General features: G+C 46.3%; 1 protein-coding gene across 1 annotated transcript in view; it reads left to right on the top strand.

Annotated features, from left to right (window-relative positions):
* LOC133221005 (uncharacterized) overlaps positions 1-14,098 on the top strand; it is a 128,560-nt gene that overhangs the window by 55,806 nt on the left and 58,656 nt on the right. The window lies entirely within an intron of this gene.

Here is a 14,098-nt window from a genome sequence, read left to right as displayed (position 1 = left end):
TAGGGTTTCTCAAAAAAACAAGTATTTAGGTTTGACACATTTTGCCCAAATCCTGCTCAAATCCCATTTAACTTCTTTCCAAATGGAAAATAAAGGCTATAAGAAGGGAACATCAGTAAACAGTGCTGAGACTTTCTTGTTTCCCCCTGTTTTCCCCCTTAGAAGGACTCTCAGATGATGAATTGCTTTTGGAACCTACTCAGCTGCCCTTGGAGTCAGTGGGAGGCTTTAACTTCATTCTCCCAGGAGGGCAGTGAGGCTCACTCTCACTGCAGTGCCTCTCTGCTGGTGTGTATATGATCTACAGCATATGGATTGTAAAATGCATTCAAAGCATTACATTAAAGGGAAGTCTTGGGCTTGGTAAAAGCTGCCTCTGTGCTTCCTTCAGATGCTGAAAGTACAATGAGCAAGAAAACATCAGCATTCCAGTTCACTAAGAAATGAGGTTGTGGCTGTGGCAGTTCTGTGCATAGCTGAGTTTGAAGGCTCTAAGAGAAAAGCAGTGATAACTAAAGAAACCACAGTTTAAAAGTTAGGAATTGTGAAGTTTTCCAAACCTGGTAATGCCTGTGATAGCCTATGATTCCTGTTTCTGTGATTCTAGTCTATGATTTGGCTGTGAGTGAAGCAAAGAACAGAACTAAGAACTTTGCACTGAATGTACCTTAGTGACATAAACTGAACAGGAAGAGAAGTTGCCCGGAGAAGCTGTGGCTGCCCCATCCCTGGCAGTGCTCAAGGCCAGGTTGGACACAGGGGCTTGGAGCAAGCTGCTCCAGTGGAAGGGGTCCCTGCCTGTGGCAGGGGTTGGAAGTGGATGAGCTTTAAGGTCCCTTCCAACCCGAACCATTCCCATGAGTCTGTGAATTTCTACAGAGGAAAGGTGGGATTAAGAACTTGGATCTTATTAATTAAGGTTTTGGCAACTGGCTGACCTTCGTTGGTCCCTTCTGAAAACCCCAGTGTAAGGTGCCTCATGAATGGCGTATGAATTACTTGCATCTTTGCTGACTGCAGTGGGAAGAAGGTTCACTGTTGTTCTGGTTGCTGTATTCTCCATCAGGTGCAAGTCTCTGGTAAGGAGGGGATGTGTTTTCTGAGGGTGTCTGAGTGTGTTTTTAGGGGGGGAGATTTTCAGAGGATGGGGTAGAGACTGGTCAGAAAGGAGCCTGCATCAGGGATGGAGACTGAGGAGAATTCGGACACACAGTGATGTATAGGGATTGTGCAAAATCAGGCTGTCACTGCACTGAGAACAAGCCTGGAGAAAGATGCAGCTGCAGTGGAGTAGGGGAGTTACTGAAGTTTTATTCCTCTTGCTTTTAGCTTCCCTCTTCAGGAATTCCACATTTTATGCACTTCTCTAGTAACACCGAGCTCTGGTATTTACAGTGCTTTTAGCATTTTGATGATGCTGCTTGTGTGGATGAGTGCAGCAGCTCCTCCACATACTTGGTGACTCAGGGCTTGTAACAGCAGTGTTAGAGAGCAGATGTGAATGTGAAGGCAGCCCTGGCACTGGGGCTGAGGCTGGAGGTGAGCAAAGATGTGTCCTCTGAAGACCCTGACAGAGGATGTTGGTTTAGTTACATGTTGAAGAGGCAGCAGCACAGAAACATCCCCTCAAGTCATAGAATCATAGAATAGTTAGGGTTGGAAAGGACCTTAAGATCATCCAGTTCCAACCCCCCTGCCATGGGCAGGGACACCTCGCTCTAAACCATATTACCCAAGGCCTTGTCCAACCTAGCCTTGAACACTGCCAGGGATGGAGCATTCACAGCCTCCCTGGGCAACCCATTCCAGTGCCTCACCACCCTCACAGGAAAGAATTTCCTCCTTATATCCAATCTAAACTTCTCCTGTTTAAGTTTGAACCCATTACCCCTTGTCCTGTCACTACAGTCCCTAATGAGAAGTCCCTCCCCAGCATCCCTATAGGCCCCCTTCAGATACTGGAAGGCTGCTATGAGGTCTCCACGCAGCCTTCTCTTCTCCAGGCTGAACAGCCCCAACTTTCTCAGCCTATCTTCATACAGGAGGTGCTCCAGTCCCCTGATCATCCTCGTGGCCTCCTCTGGACTTGTTCCAACAGTTCCATGTCCTTTTTATGTTGAGGACACCAGAACTGCACACAATACTCCAGGTGAGGTCTCACGAGAGCAGAATAAAGGGGCAGGATCAGCTCCTTCGACCTGCTGGGCACACTCCTGTCTAGAAGAGAGTTGCAGGGAGTGTGACATCTCTTGCTCCAGTGGATTGGCCACAAGCTCAGCCAGTGGAGCTCCTTGTAGATCCATGTGTCTTCATAGCAGCTGGGAGGGATGAGTGTTAACACAACATAAGGGAGATCAAAGTCAGGCATCGGATTAATGTCATGGCTCTCATGTATAACCTTTATCTATAGGGAGCAGCAAGATGGTCCAGGAGCACAAGAACCGAGTCAGATCACTAGATAGGCAGAGACTGAACTGGCATTAAGAAGCTTGAGCAGGAGGAGTATGACAAAGACAACTCACTGCACAGGTAGAGCTACTCACAGAAACAGAGTATCTGAAGAGTATGTGTTAAAATGAATATGTTTAACATAAATACATCTTACAGAGGTTTCCAAAATATATCAAATGCTGGCAAAGCCTCTCTTAGAGCCTTTGAAATACTTGCTATGGGATGATGAGGATAGGGAAGCTCCATCATCTGCTACAGGTAAAAACTCCAGAAGTCATTTTATTGAGAGATGGCTTTAGAAGGATTTAAATCAAGGGAGAAGAAGCCTTGTAACACAACCTTTGGAGTAATGTCAGGATGAAACTGCTCTGAGGATAGAGCAAGTGAGAATGGGAGTTATTAATGCCTGTTGAGAACTAAATGCCGTATTTTTGGAAGCAGCTCAGTGGCTTATAAGGACTGACAGCGGGGAGCTGGTCATGTACCAGGTGTGGCCTGGAGCAGTGGTGCATTAACACTCTGGGTTGGCAGTGTAGATGAGGTTCTGTCTGCCCTATGAGGAGCAACAATGAGATGATGAGTACAGAGTGAGATATGCTTGATAAGCAATGTCAAGGTACCTGAGGCAGGGAAGAATAACCTGCATTTCCTCGAAAGCAACATAATATTTGTGCTAAAAAGCAGCATTTTGAGGCTTTGGAGACTCAGTCAGAGACCCTCAAGAGGACTGGGGATGAGGAGGGGTTTTGATTGCATTAACAGGACACGCAAGGGATTGTGAAGAGGAGGAACAGAGAAAATGTTCTTGGTGTTCCACAGTATAACTGGCATGACACCTCTGCAGGGAGATTCCCTGCAAGACACAAACCAAACCAGACCTGGTGTTTGCAAGGGATGTAGGCTGCCTCTCCTAGAGGATGGAGGTACGTGGGAAGGGTATGTACCCTGGGCTGGTGGGATAAGGCAGTTGAGAAAACTCAGGTTCATCCTAAATTGCATCCAGGCAGGATTAATCAGGTCTCACTTCTGGAACTGCTGGGGAATGAGGGAAAGAAAATGCCTGTTCTTGTCAGTTCATCTGGCAGAAACCTTGCTCGTAAAGGGGCAAGTTATGTGACTGAAAAGGAGGAAACAAAGAGAAATTAAGAGGCCACCAGGAAGGTGACAGCCTGTGCAGGACTACTTAAACCTGCTTTGTCCTTGGTGGGACTGAATCATAGAATCCCAGACTGCTTTGGGTTGCAAAGGACCTTAAAGCTCATCCAGTTCCAACCCCTGCCACAGGCAGGGACCCCTTCCACTGGAGCAGCTTGCTCCAAGCCCCTGTGTCCAACCTGGCCTTGAGCACTGCCAGGGATGGGGCAGCCACAGCTCTGGGCACCCTGTGCCAGCGCCTCAGCACCCTCACAGGGAAGAGCTTCTGCCTTATCTCCAGTGTGGACTTCCCCAGTTTCAGTTTGAACCCATCATGCCTTGTCCTGTTGCTACAGTCCCTGATGAAGAGGGGAGGGGAGGAAAATTGCTTCCTGTTTTAACTCTCACTCAAGCAGGTGATTCAAGAAGGAAGGAAAGAGGGATGGTGGCAATGCAGTTTGCTCATTCAGTAAGTTCAAAGCTGGGTTTTCAGTGGTGCTGAGGGTTGCTTTAACTTTGTCAGTGTCTACAGGAGCAGAGTGCTAGGAGGGAGGACGATGGAACAGGCAGGAATAGACCCATGAGCAGTTACTTCCCCTTGGGGCCAAATCAGGCTGTGCTGGTTTGCACAAACCAGAAGTGTGTATTGCGTTGCCAGGCTGAGAGCAAGGCGGAGCAGGAGAATCTACCCTAGGATGCTGCGGATGGACTCTTCATTAGGGACTGTAGTGACAGGACAAGGGGTAACAGGTTCAAACTTAAACAGGGGAAGTTTAGGTTGGATATAAGGAGGAAATTCTTTCTTGTGAGGGTGGTGAGGCACTGGAATGGGTTGCCCAGGGAGGTTGTGAATGCTCCATCCCTGGCAGTGTTCAAGGCCAGGTTGGACAGAGCCTTGGGTGATATGGTTTAGTGTGAAGTGTCCCTGCCCATGGTAGGGGGTTGGAACTGGATGACCTGAAGGTCCTTTCCACCCCAAACCATTCTGTGATTCTGTGTGTGAGCGAGGGCTTGAGAACTCACTGTCAGCTTGGGATGTATTCACAGATCCTCCCTATCCTACAGCTATGGGTGCCGGAGGGACCATCTGTATGACTGAGAGCCTTAGCGAATATCCTTTTCCTAAGGCTTTCTGTTAACGTGGTTCTTGTGTTAATGTGAATGTGAGCAGACAACTGATGTTTGAAAAACTGAATTTCATAACTCTAACCAATGACAAGAAATGTAATTAGGTTTAGGGCTGGTTTAGTGGTGGGGTTTCTGTTTGGTTCTGTGTGGTTTTGGATGCCAAATATTCAGCTTTTGAAATAATGAGAAATCAGAGAGGGGGAAAAGGGAAATTCTTCTATACTGTATACAAGCTGCATGAATGCAGAATTAATCAGCTGCTTTGCCAGGCTTTTAATTGTGCTTTAAGCAAACACAACTTGCCTGGTTTTGAAGGCTAAATGAAGTTGGAAGCAATTTGCTGTATGATACAAAATACAGTGATTCAGCATTCATGATGAGAGCTATTAATAGGGACTCTATTTTTATTCAAAGAAAAACAATAGCACTGAATTTCAGGCAGTTGCTTGACCAGACACTCAGGAAGGTCTCTGTGCAAGCTGAGGAGCAGCTCATATTGCTTGATCTTCAGAGCTGAGCTGCTGAGCACCTTCGGCACCAGTGTTTGAGTGCTGTCCTCCCGAAGGTGATGCTCAGCGCTGGGAAGCTGTATCAGCAGCGTTCCTCTGAAGCTGTGGTTTGTATCCACCGGTATAAAGGGCTGTGGGCATTCCTCACTGTTGTTTTGGGGAGAATTGAGCAGTATGATGAACCCCTGGTTGATTTTAACCATCTCTTTCAGGTTTTCACCTCCGTTCTGCCACCCCGCTGCCGCAGCCAGCGCGAATCCGAGTGCCGTGGCTACAAAGGCTTGTTGCTTCCTCATGCTGGATACCTCGAATCCAAGAGCTACTCGGCAGTTTCCAAGGCAACCACCTGTGGAATAATTAAACAGGATGGAGTGTTCCCGTGCCAGATATAAGGAATTCTTGCCTGGAGAGAGCACTTCATTTTCATCTGTCTTCAAGAATCAAATGTGCTTCTGCCAGCAAAGTTAAGGTAGTACAATTAAAAAGTACTGATTTCTTTTCTGGAGATGCTGCAAGTTGGAGTAGGAGCAACACCATTAATGTGACTGTATACTGTTCCTTTAAGAAAATTACTATGGATCCTTCTCTGTTCCTTTTTTTGGGGATATTTAAAGAGAAAATCAAGGCTAAAGGTGCTGATGGAAGGGTAACGTGGGTGAAGAGTATTTTGCATCAGTGAAACAGTTGCACGAACTGTTTTGCACTGTATGGCATCTTTCCTCACGGATGATTTTAAGCTGGTAAGGACTAAAATGGAGCATACATTAGTGGGAGCATAAATATAGGAAGTGCAGCCTTCATGCCAAGTACACTGAGATTTCTTTTGGCATTCAGTGAAGTGATAGATCTAAAAGGAATGTAGGAGTGGGCTCACTGCAAAATGACAGTCAGAATCAGGGATTGATCTTTATCCCATAGCTTAAAGGGTACGCAGAGATTAAGTTGGTGTTGAAACTGCATTGATAACCAGGTTTAGCTTCTTTGGAGAAGCAGCAGTTTGAAGACCACATGCCCACATTCAGAACTGAAATTGCACAGGGAAAACCAAAAGGTAAGCAGGGGAAGTCTGTTAGAATAACAGCAACAAAAAGAGCAAGTCTGCTTCTGAAGGCTTGAAACATGGCTCCAGAAGTTGATAGCAATGTGAGGCTTTAGCTAGCTGGAAGGGTTCTCCTCAAAGTATGTTCCTGGATGTATCTGCTTATTAGATCTTCCTTCTCTGCCAGTCATTCAAATGTATTTGAATAGAGAAAACCTTCTTCGTTTCTGACAGTGAAGTTAAATGGGAGCAAGCCACATTCGCGTTCTTCCCATAGCCCAAATAGCTGTTCAGTTAAGTCTGGATACCTTGCTTGATGCTTTTGTGTCGTTCATTTGAGGCGTGATGCTTTTGTGTAGTTTATTTTGAGGAGAAGGAAAAAAAAAAGTTCTAAATTTTGAAGAAGAAATATTTGGGATGCCATCTGGGCTTTACATAATAAATGGAAACTGCCAAAATGTTTGTGGGATTCTGTTGGGATGTGGATGGGATTTCGCATTCCATCCCTTCCACAGCACAAGAGGATCATTGTGTTTTAGATACGGTGGGTCCAAGAAGAAGTAGGAGCTGTGTGTGGCAGCTTTGTGATTGGAGGGGATACAAATAGAACCTCTCCACTGTCACCTTTACAGCTGTTAGAGAATCTAAGAAGCTACACTTGTAGGTACCAGCTGAGTTACAAGCGCAGTTTGCAACCTTAGTACTTCATTTCCAGTTCACTGGTTCATTGTCACCACGGCTGAACTGCCAAATTGATTTTCTTTTTGAAGTAATCCTTCAGGCTGTTAAGTTCCTTTCAGTATGGAGCTAAGGAGGATGTGTTTGTCTCCCAAAAATTGGTTTCAGATGTGAAAGGAGTTTGCTGGTGAAGTATCTGCACCAAGCACAGCGAGGATGAAACAAACTGAGATGTGGTGCATGTAGAGTGGGGGGAGTCGGTGTGCGTGGATCCACACGTTTTGCTTTCCAAGAAGCCTGAGTAAGTCAGAGATGGAAGTGGGTAGTTGTGAAAGAGCATATATGTGTGTTTGTGTAAGACTCATGTAATAGCCAGGTAGCAATCATAGCATAGTTAGGGTTGGAAAGGACCTGAAGATGAGCCAATTCCATGTGAAGTAGTGCAGGATTCCTAAGACCGTACACAGAGAAGTTTCCTCTTGGACCCCCCCTATAAGTCCATGCAGCTGCCTCTGTGATGTCTTACCTCAAATCCTGTAGGTTAGAATCTAATCATGAACCTTCAGTTTCCAGGTGGTGCTGAAGCAGATGGTGACCAGTCCCCTGAAGCTGCCTGTTCCAGACCCTCTTGAAGGGATGACTTACCTCATCTCTCTCCCCATCGCTGGTCCAGCCTGGACCACTGATACAGCATCAGTATCTAACACTTCACAAACTTGCAGTGTGTAACTAGAGTACTCATATGAGTACTCATCTCTGCTTTTTTCCCCACACTGCATTCCCAATCCAGAGCTTGCCATGCTGAGTGGAGTTGCACTTGATTACTGGTACAACCCACATGTTCCTCCTCCTCATCCCAACTCAGACATTTTACCCTGGCAGCTTTTCCAGACTTGCTATACAAGCCTGTGGTTCCATATCAAGGATACTGGAGAGCCACATGGAGTTTGTTCTCATAGTTCCTAATAGAAATAAAAACATCAGGGCTAAATTTAGGCAGCTGGTCTGTGTGAAAGAAAATACAGTGACAAAGCAGGGTTGATGTCCAATGTTGCGTATAGGTTATCTTGTAATAACGGCTGAGGACTGAAGGGGAGTAGAAGCTGAGGAGCAGTGATTTGTTCAGTAAGTGACTGAGTGCATACAAGGAGTTTTTGTGGCTTTGGCTGTTAAGAATTAGTGCTGTTTGCACCCATAAAAAGTAATATTTTCTTTGTACTCTGCTTTCTGTAACAGAAGACTCCCGTTATGCTCCATGTTTGAGGAGCTTGATGTCCTTTTGAAAGGAAAAAAAGTGGGAATAGTGATAGGGTGATTCTCCTACAGTTTAATTGAATATAATGATTCCATTTTTCTTCTGTTTCTATACTGTCAGAACGACTCTATTGAAAGAGTCAGTTACAGTGTGGTAGTTTGAAAGTGCCATTCAAGTACCTATTGCTAAGAAGCTAGGACTGTTTCCTAGGATAGATAATGCTTTCTTCTTGTTTGGAAATCCAGGTGATTTTTCAGGGTGGGATTTTTCAGAAGGGAGTTTTCCTTTTGGCAAGGGGAGCCTAGAGGAGAAACAGAGAGAAAACGCAGGGAAAGAGGGATGGATAGACAGCAAGTCACCTTCCTGTTAGTGGAGGAGGGAACTGATAATGATCAGACCCTTTTGGTGACCTGACCCCTGTATGTGTGGAGATTTTGGGGCAGACACATCAAGCATCCCATTAACAGGTTGTAGAAGAGATTTTCACTTTCCCAGAGGACTGGAACGATGCTGGGCACATTGGTCACTGGGACACCATGTAAAGTTATGTATCTTAAGGCTTTTAGAGCCCTCTCTGGCTCATTGGAGACCAGAAGAGAGCTAAAATCACTTGCCCCAAAGCGATAACGATCGTGTTCCACATGCATCAACACAAGACACAAGTTCTGCCTATCAGGAGCACTGTAAACCCATGGAAGTTGAGTAAACCACATTGTACTCCGGTGTATTGTTTGTATCCATCCAAGTGCCTAGTCACTGCTCAGAGCAGTGAGTGACAGCAGTTCCAACACCCTTTGAAAATGAGAGAACAGTTTGACCATACTCAGGTGGGTGAGTGGTTTACGGGCATCAGATCAGCATTGCTGTTTCAGTGGATAGAGCTACCTACTAGATGATGGACCTGATGCTTAGTTATGAGATACCTTTCTCCCCACCAGCTATTAGTGCTGTGCATTTTGGATGTGCTTTCTCAGTGTAGTTCAGGAAGTCCAGAATAGAATGAAAAGGTCAGTCTGCTTTATTACCATTCTGGGACTGGTTTAGCCTTGGGAATCAGTGAAGTAACTAATAAAATACTACTTTTAGAAGTAGAATTGCTTGTATTAATCTATTCACATCTCTCTCTTTGTAATTTGAATTCCTTATGTTAGGTTGTATGTCTTTTTCCTCTTCCTGCTATTGAAAATAAAAGTAAGACTTAAGAATGACAACATTATATCTGGTAGAGGTGGAATGTGGCTTTAAACTGCTATCCACAATGAACATTTGGGTATCTGTAACAGGCAAGAAGAGGTGCTAACACTTAGTTGTTGGGGTTATTATACCCATGTTAGACAATATGATTGTAGGAGTAGAAGAGCAGTGGTTCTTCTATACTCATCTAGAGCAGTAGGTGAGCAATGGCCAGCAATGGCCAAAGGGGGGCAACTGAGGAGCACAGGAATAGAATGAGAATACATGATCCTCCTTAATGCTATTCAATCTCCAGATGTGTAGGACCTGGATTTACCGAGCTGGAGATCTTCTTTTATGATATTTACTGGCCTTGTCTTGAGAGCTTGTGAAATCTCCCTTTCAAGCCATGAGGAGTATTAGGAAGGGTAATGTCATGGTTCCACAGCTTAACTGACATAGCTCCCTGTTGAGTGAGGAACCGGATTCTTCTGTTAGGTTTTGAACCTGAACTCCGTTTAAAATACACTGCTTCTACTGGGAGAGATGTAATTCATCCCTGTCTGCTATCTCCACGTGTTAAGAGTCAGTTCAGATCCTGTTGACCCGTAAGTGAAGTCAGGACCACTTTCCCCTTCTCCAGATATCCTGCTTCATGCTTAACTTTGAGGTGCTTTATGAATTTCACTGCTGTGTTGTATTGTCCAGTCAGTGATCCGTGCCCAGTCCTTCCTCAGTTCGTCCTACTCATCTACTGTCTTTGGTACTGTGGATAACCTCATATCATCAACAGACGTTGTCATCACTGCTGAGCCCTTTTCATGTCAATTCTCAATTCATTGATAAGTGCTGGGAGCAGATCCCAGCACAGATCCCTATGGAAAGAAGTGCTGAAATGGCACTGAGTCCTGCCAGAAGTGGGTACATCTGCTTCTGCATGGGGCACAGCTCAGTTTGTAGTCAATTCACTGGGAATGTGGGGTTACAGTAAGAAATTGCTGGAGGAATGGATGATTTCCTGTGTAAGATACATCATCAGGCTGTGGATCTGGAATTTCACCTTTGAGAAAGCCCTGTTTGGATGCCTGAATGTTTAAAAGGACCAAACCCCCTTCATTCACAGCATAACACTTGCATTTTATGAGTTCTTCCAAAAGCAGCGTGGTTGGTACTTAACTTTTCATCTCTCTCTGCATTGCCAGTATATGGAAAAACAATGTTAAGTAATGGAAATTAAGCAATTGAATAAATCTCACAATCCTAAATCTGCACTGGGTTTAGATGATGAAGTGGGGGTGATTACCTTAGCAATAGAATTGTTGCTTGTTTTCTAACATTAACGTAGCAAACATTTAATGTGGTGTTAAGGAAACTGGGTGAAATCAAAAGGACCTGTAGCATAAAGCTGTTTCTTCCTGATGGTAGCCTGCAGCTGCAGCTTAGGGAAGCATGGAAGAAAAGGGAATGTTGTTCTGCTCCACATGGCATAATCATGGACACTTCCAGCAGCCTGCAGTTAGGGAGCCCGGAGCCACAGCCCCGTGTTTGCTTCCATGGATTAATCCTGTGTCAACCCTGTTGTCTTTGCTGTCCAAGAGCTGTGCATTACGCAGGGTATGTACTCACCTGGAGAAGAAAGCTAATGCTTGTTTCAGGGTGTTTGTGTGGTACCTGTCTCTTGGCTCGTGTAGTGCTTCTGTATATCCAGTCTCATAGAATCATGGAATGGTTTGGGTTGGAAACAACCTTAGGATCATCCAGGTCCAACCCCCTGCCATAGGCAGGGTCACCTCACACTAGATCATGTCCCCCAAGGCTCTGTCCAGGCTGGCCTTGAACACTGCCAGGGATGGAGCATTCACAACTTCTCTGTGCAAGCTGTGCCAGCGCCTCAGCACCCTCACAGTAAAGAACTTCTTCCTTACATCTGACCTGAACTTCCCCTGTTTCAGTTTGAACCCATCTCCCTGCAGTCCTTCCTTTTCCAGGCCGAGGAATCTGCTCAGATCCATCTCTCCCCACGTGCAAGCTGCTCCATAAGTCCCATTTTCCCTGCTCTTTCCCTGTGTTTCCCCCTTTCCATGATGATGTCCAAACCAGCAGAGTCCAGGATAGGAACGTGCAGTGTCACCCTGCTGCTTCCTCACGCTGTGTCTGTCCCCTTCCTAATTACTCCTGAAACCCTGTTGGCTTTTCCAGTGCTCCTGTTACGAAGCCCTGTGGAAACTGCACTTTCAGGAAGCTATCTACAGTGACTCCAAGGTCTTTCCTAATCAGGAAGAACTAAATTGGAACCCATCATTTTCTGTGTGGAGTCAGCTATTTTTTGTCTCAACACAGAGCCTTGCATTAATGCACTTGAATTTCATGTTCCATTTTCTCTCATGCTGTATAATAGCGGGAAGGAAGGGGCTGAGGATAACTACTTTGATGCACTTAATGCTTTGTCTTTAATAGACCTCATACTGTATCCTTATTGTGAAGCTTAATGAGAGGGGTCTTAACTACAGACCTGTACAGCAGTTTACTGCTTTGTGTGTGTATAAACAGCTCTGTTCTCAGCATGGCCATGAACTGGTGATTAATAACACCTTCCTCCTTCCTGCACTCCAGCTGCGTTTGCTTCAAGAGCTGTTGCTAACTTCCAGGGACTCCCAATGTGCCATTCATCAGAGCTGCTTCAGAGCCCTCCTGTGTGTGTCCTGCATACTGCAGCCCATCACTTGGCATCCTGGTTTCCTTGGGAATGTGGCTGAATCCCTGTTCTCCTGGGTAGTTTATCCCTGATGGGCTTTGTCCCCTCTCCTTGTCCTCTCTGCAGGCTGGAAGGCCCCTAAACTGTTCCATACTGAATGGTGAATTCGTTTGGGTTTTCCTGTGGCAAAGAAAGGAGTTTTGAGGTTCTTTCCCCCCCCCCATGGCTGTCACTTGTTGAATCTTGTACCTTTCTATCACCTCTCAGCCCAGCAGACTTCCTGATAAGCTTCTCACTGTCAGTGTGTTTGATAAAGCTGTCTCCTGCCACATCAGTCCTCAGTGTTTTTAGTGGTGGGTTGACCAGGTCCCACCAAAGCTGCTCTGTCACTGCCCTCCTGAGCTGGACAGGGGAGACAGGATACAAGGAAAGGTCTGTGGATTGAGGTAAGGGCAGGGGGGGATCACTCAGCAATTGCCATAATGGGCAAAACAGGCTCAATCTATTTCATTTATTGCCTATTGAATCAGAGTAGGGTAATGAGAAATAAAACTAAAGCACCTTCCCCCATCCCTCCAGTCTTCTGGGCCTAGCTTGACTCCCAATTTCTCTTCCTCCACCCCATGAGTGGTGCAGAGGGATGGGGAAATGGGAGCTGTGCTCAGCTCATTACACCTTGTCTCTGCTGCTCCTTCCTCCTCTGGGGATGGCTCCTCGTAATCTTCCCCTGCTTCTGTGTGGGCTTCTCTCTCCATAGGGACACAGGTCCTACCAGCAGCCTAATACAGCGCAGGCTTCCCATGGGGTCACAGCCTCTTCCAGGCACCCCCCTGCTCTGGCTTGGGGTCCTCCATGGGCTGCAGGGGGATCTCCGCTCTGGTGCCTGGAGCACCTTCTCCCTCCTCCTTCACTGCTCATGGGGTCTGCAGGGCTGTTGCTCTCACACGTTCTCACTCCCCTCCAGCTGCAGTTGCTGTTGTACAGCTTTCTCCTTCATAAATACATTGTCGCTGCCACCATCACTGCTGGGCTCAGCTTTGGCCAGTGGTGGGTCCATCTTGGAGCTGCTGGATCTATTGAACATGGGGAAAACTTCTAGCAGCTTCTCACAGAACCACCCCTGCAGCACCCGCCCCAAAACCCTGCCATGGAAAATCAGGTACATTGAGTTTGCTGAGGTTCTTGTGTTTTCCTGGTATCCCAGATACAAGGAAGCTCTTCCCTGTGAGGGTGCTGAGGCGCTGGCACAGGGTGCCCAGAGAAGCTGTGGCTGCCCCATCCCTGGCAGTGCTCAAGGCCAGGTTGGACACAGGGGCTTGGAGCAAGCTGCTCCAGTGGAAGGGGTCCCTGCCCATGGCAGGGTATTGGACCAGATGAGCTTCAAGGTCCCTTCCAACCCAAACCATTCTGTGTTTCTGTGACTTCACTTTCTGAAGGACATCCTTTTGCATGCTTAATGTTTCGTTTTCTTTCTTTCTGAGTTATACTTTCCCTGTGCTTCCCTATGCAACACGAGGTCTTTAGCAAGCTGTCAGCCCCTGAAACCTTCATTCACCTTCTTGCCTGTTCTTTATAGTTTCCTGTAGTGAAGCTTCCTTTTCTCTTAATCACAGAAAGCTTGAGGTTGGAAGGGCTCTACCAGAGGTCATCTTGGCCAACCCGCTGCTTAAGCAGGGATTCTTTAGCTGTGTTAACTAAAACCAGAGAAAACTGGTGGTTCAGATAGAGAACTTGAGTGCGTTGTAGTCCCTCTCCAGCAGTGAAGATGGTGCACGCGGTTCAGGACGGGGTCAAGCCTTGCTTCTGTTGTGGGTGTTGAGAGCTGTTTGAAGAAGGGGCAATGAATGGTGTCTTAAAAATGCAGTGTTTGCATCGCACTGCCAGTGCTGAGAGCTTATCTGACCCCCTGAAATCCTGCAGTTGAGCCACCTGCATCTCAAAAGGTGATGTTTGTCACTGATGGTACATCTCCAGAGGTGATGTTTGTCACTTGCAGCTGCCATGCATGGGGTCATGATGTTATTTTCTACTTGAGG

Source organism: Neopsephotus bourkii, unplaced genomic scaffold (genome assembly GCF_033783945.1).
Source record: "Neopsephotus bourkii isolate Nb327-2 ecotype Australia unplaced genomic scaffold, CSIRO-AGI_Nbou_v1 NB_1505, whole genome shotgun sequence".
NCBI lineage: Eukaryota > Metazoa > Chordata > Aves > Psittaciformes > Psittacidae > Neopsephotus > Neopsephotus bourkii.
This window is presented reverse-complemented; position numbering and strand designations above follow the sequence as displayed.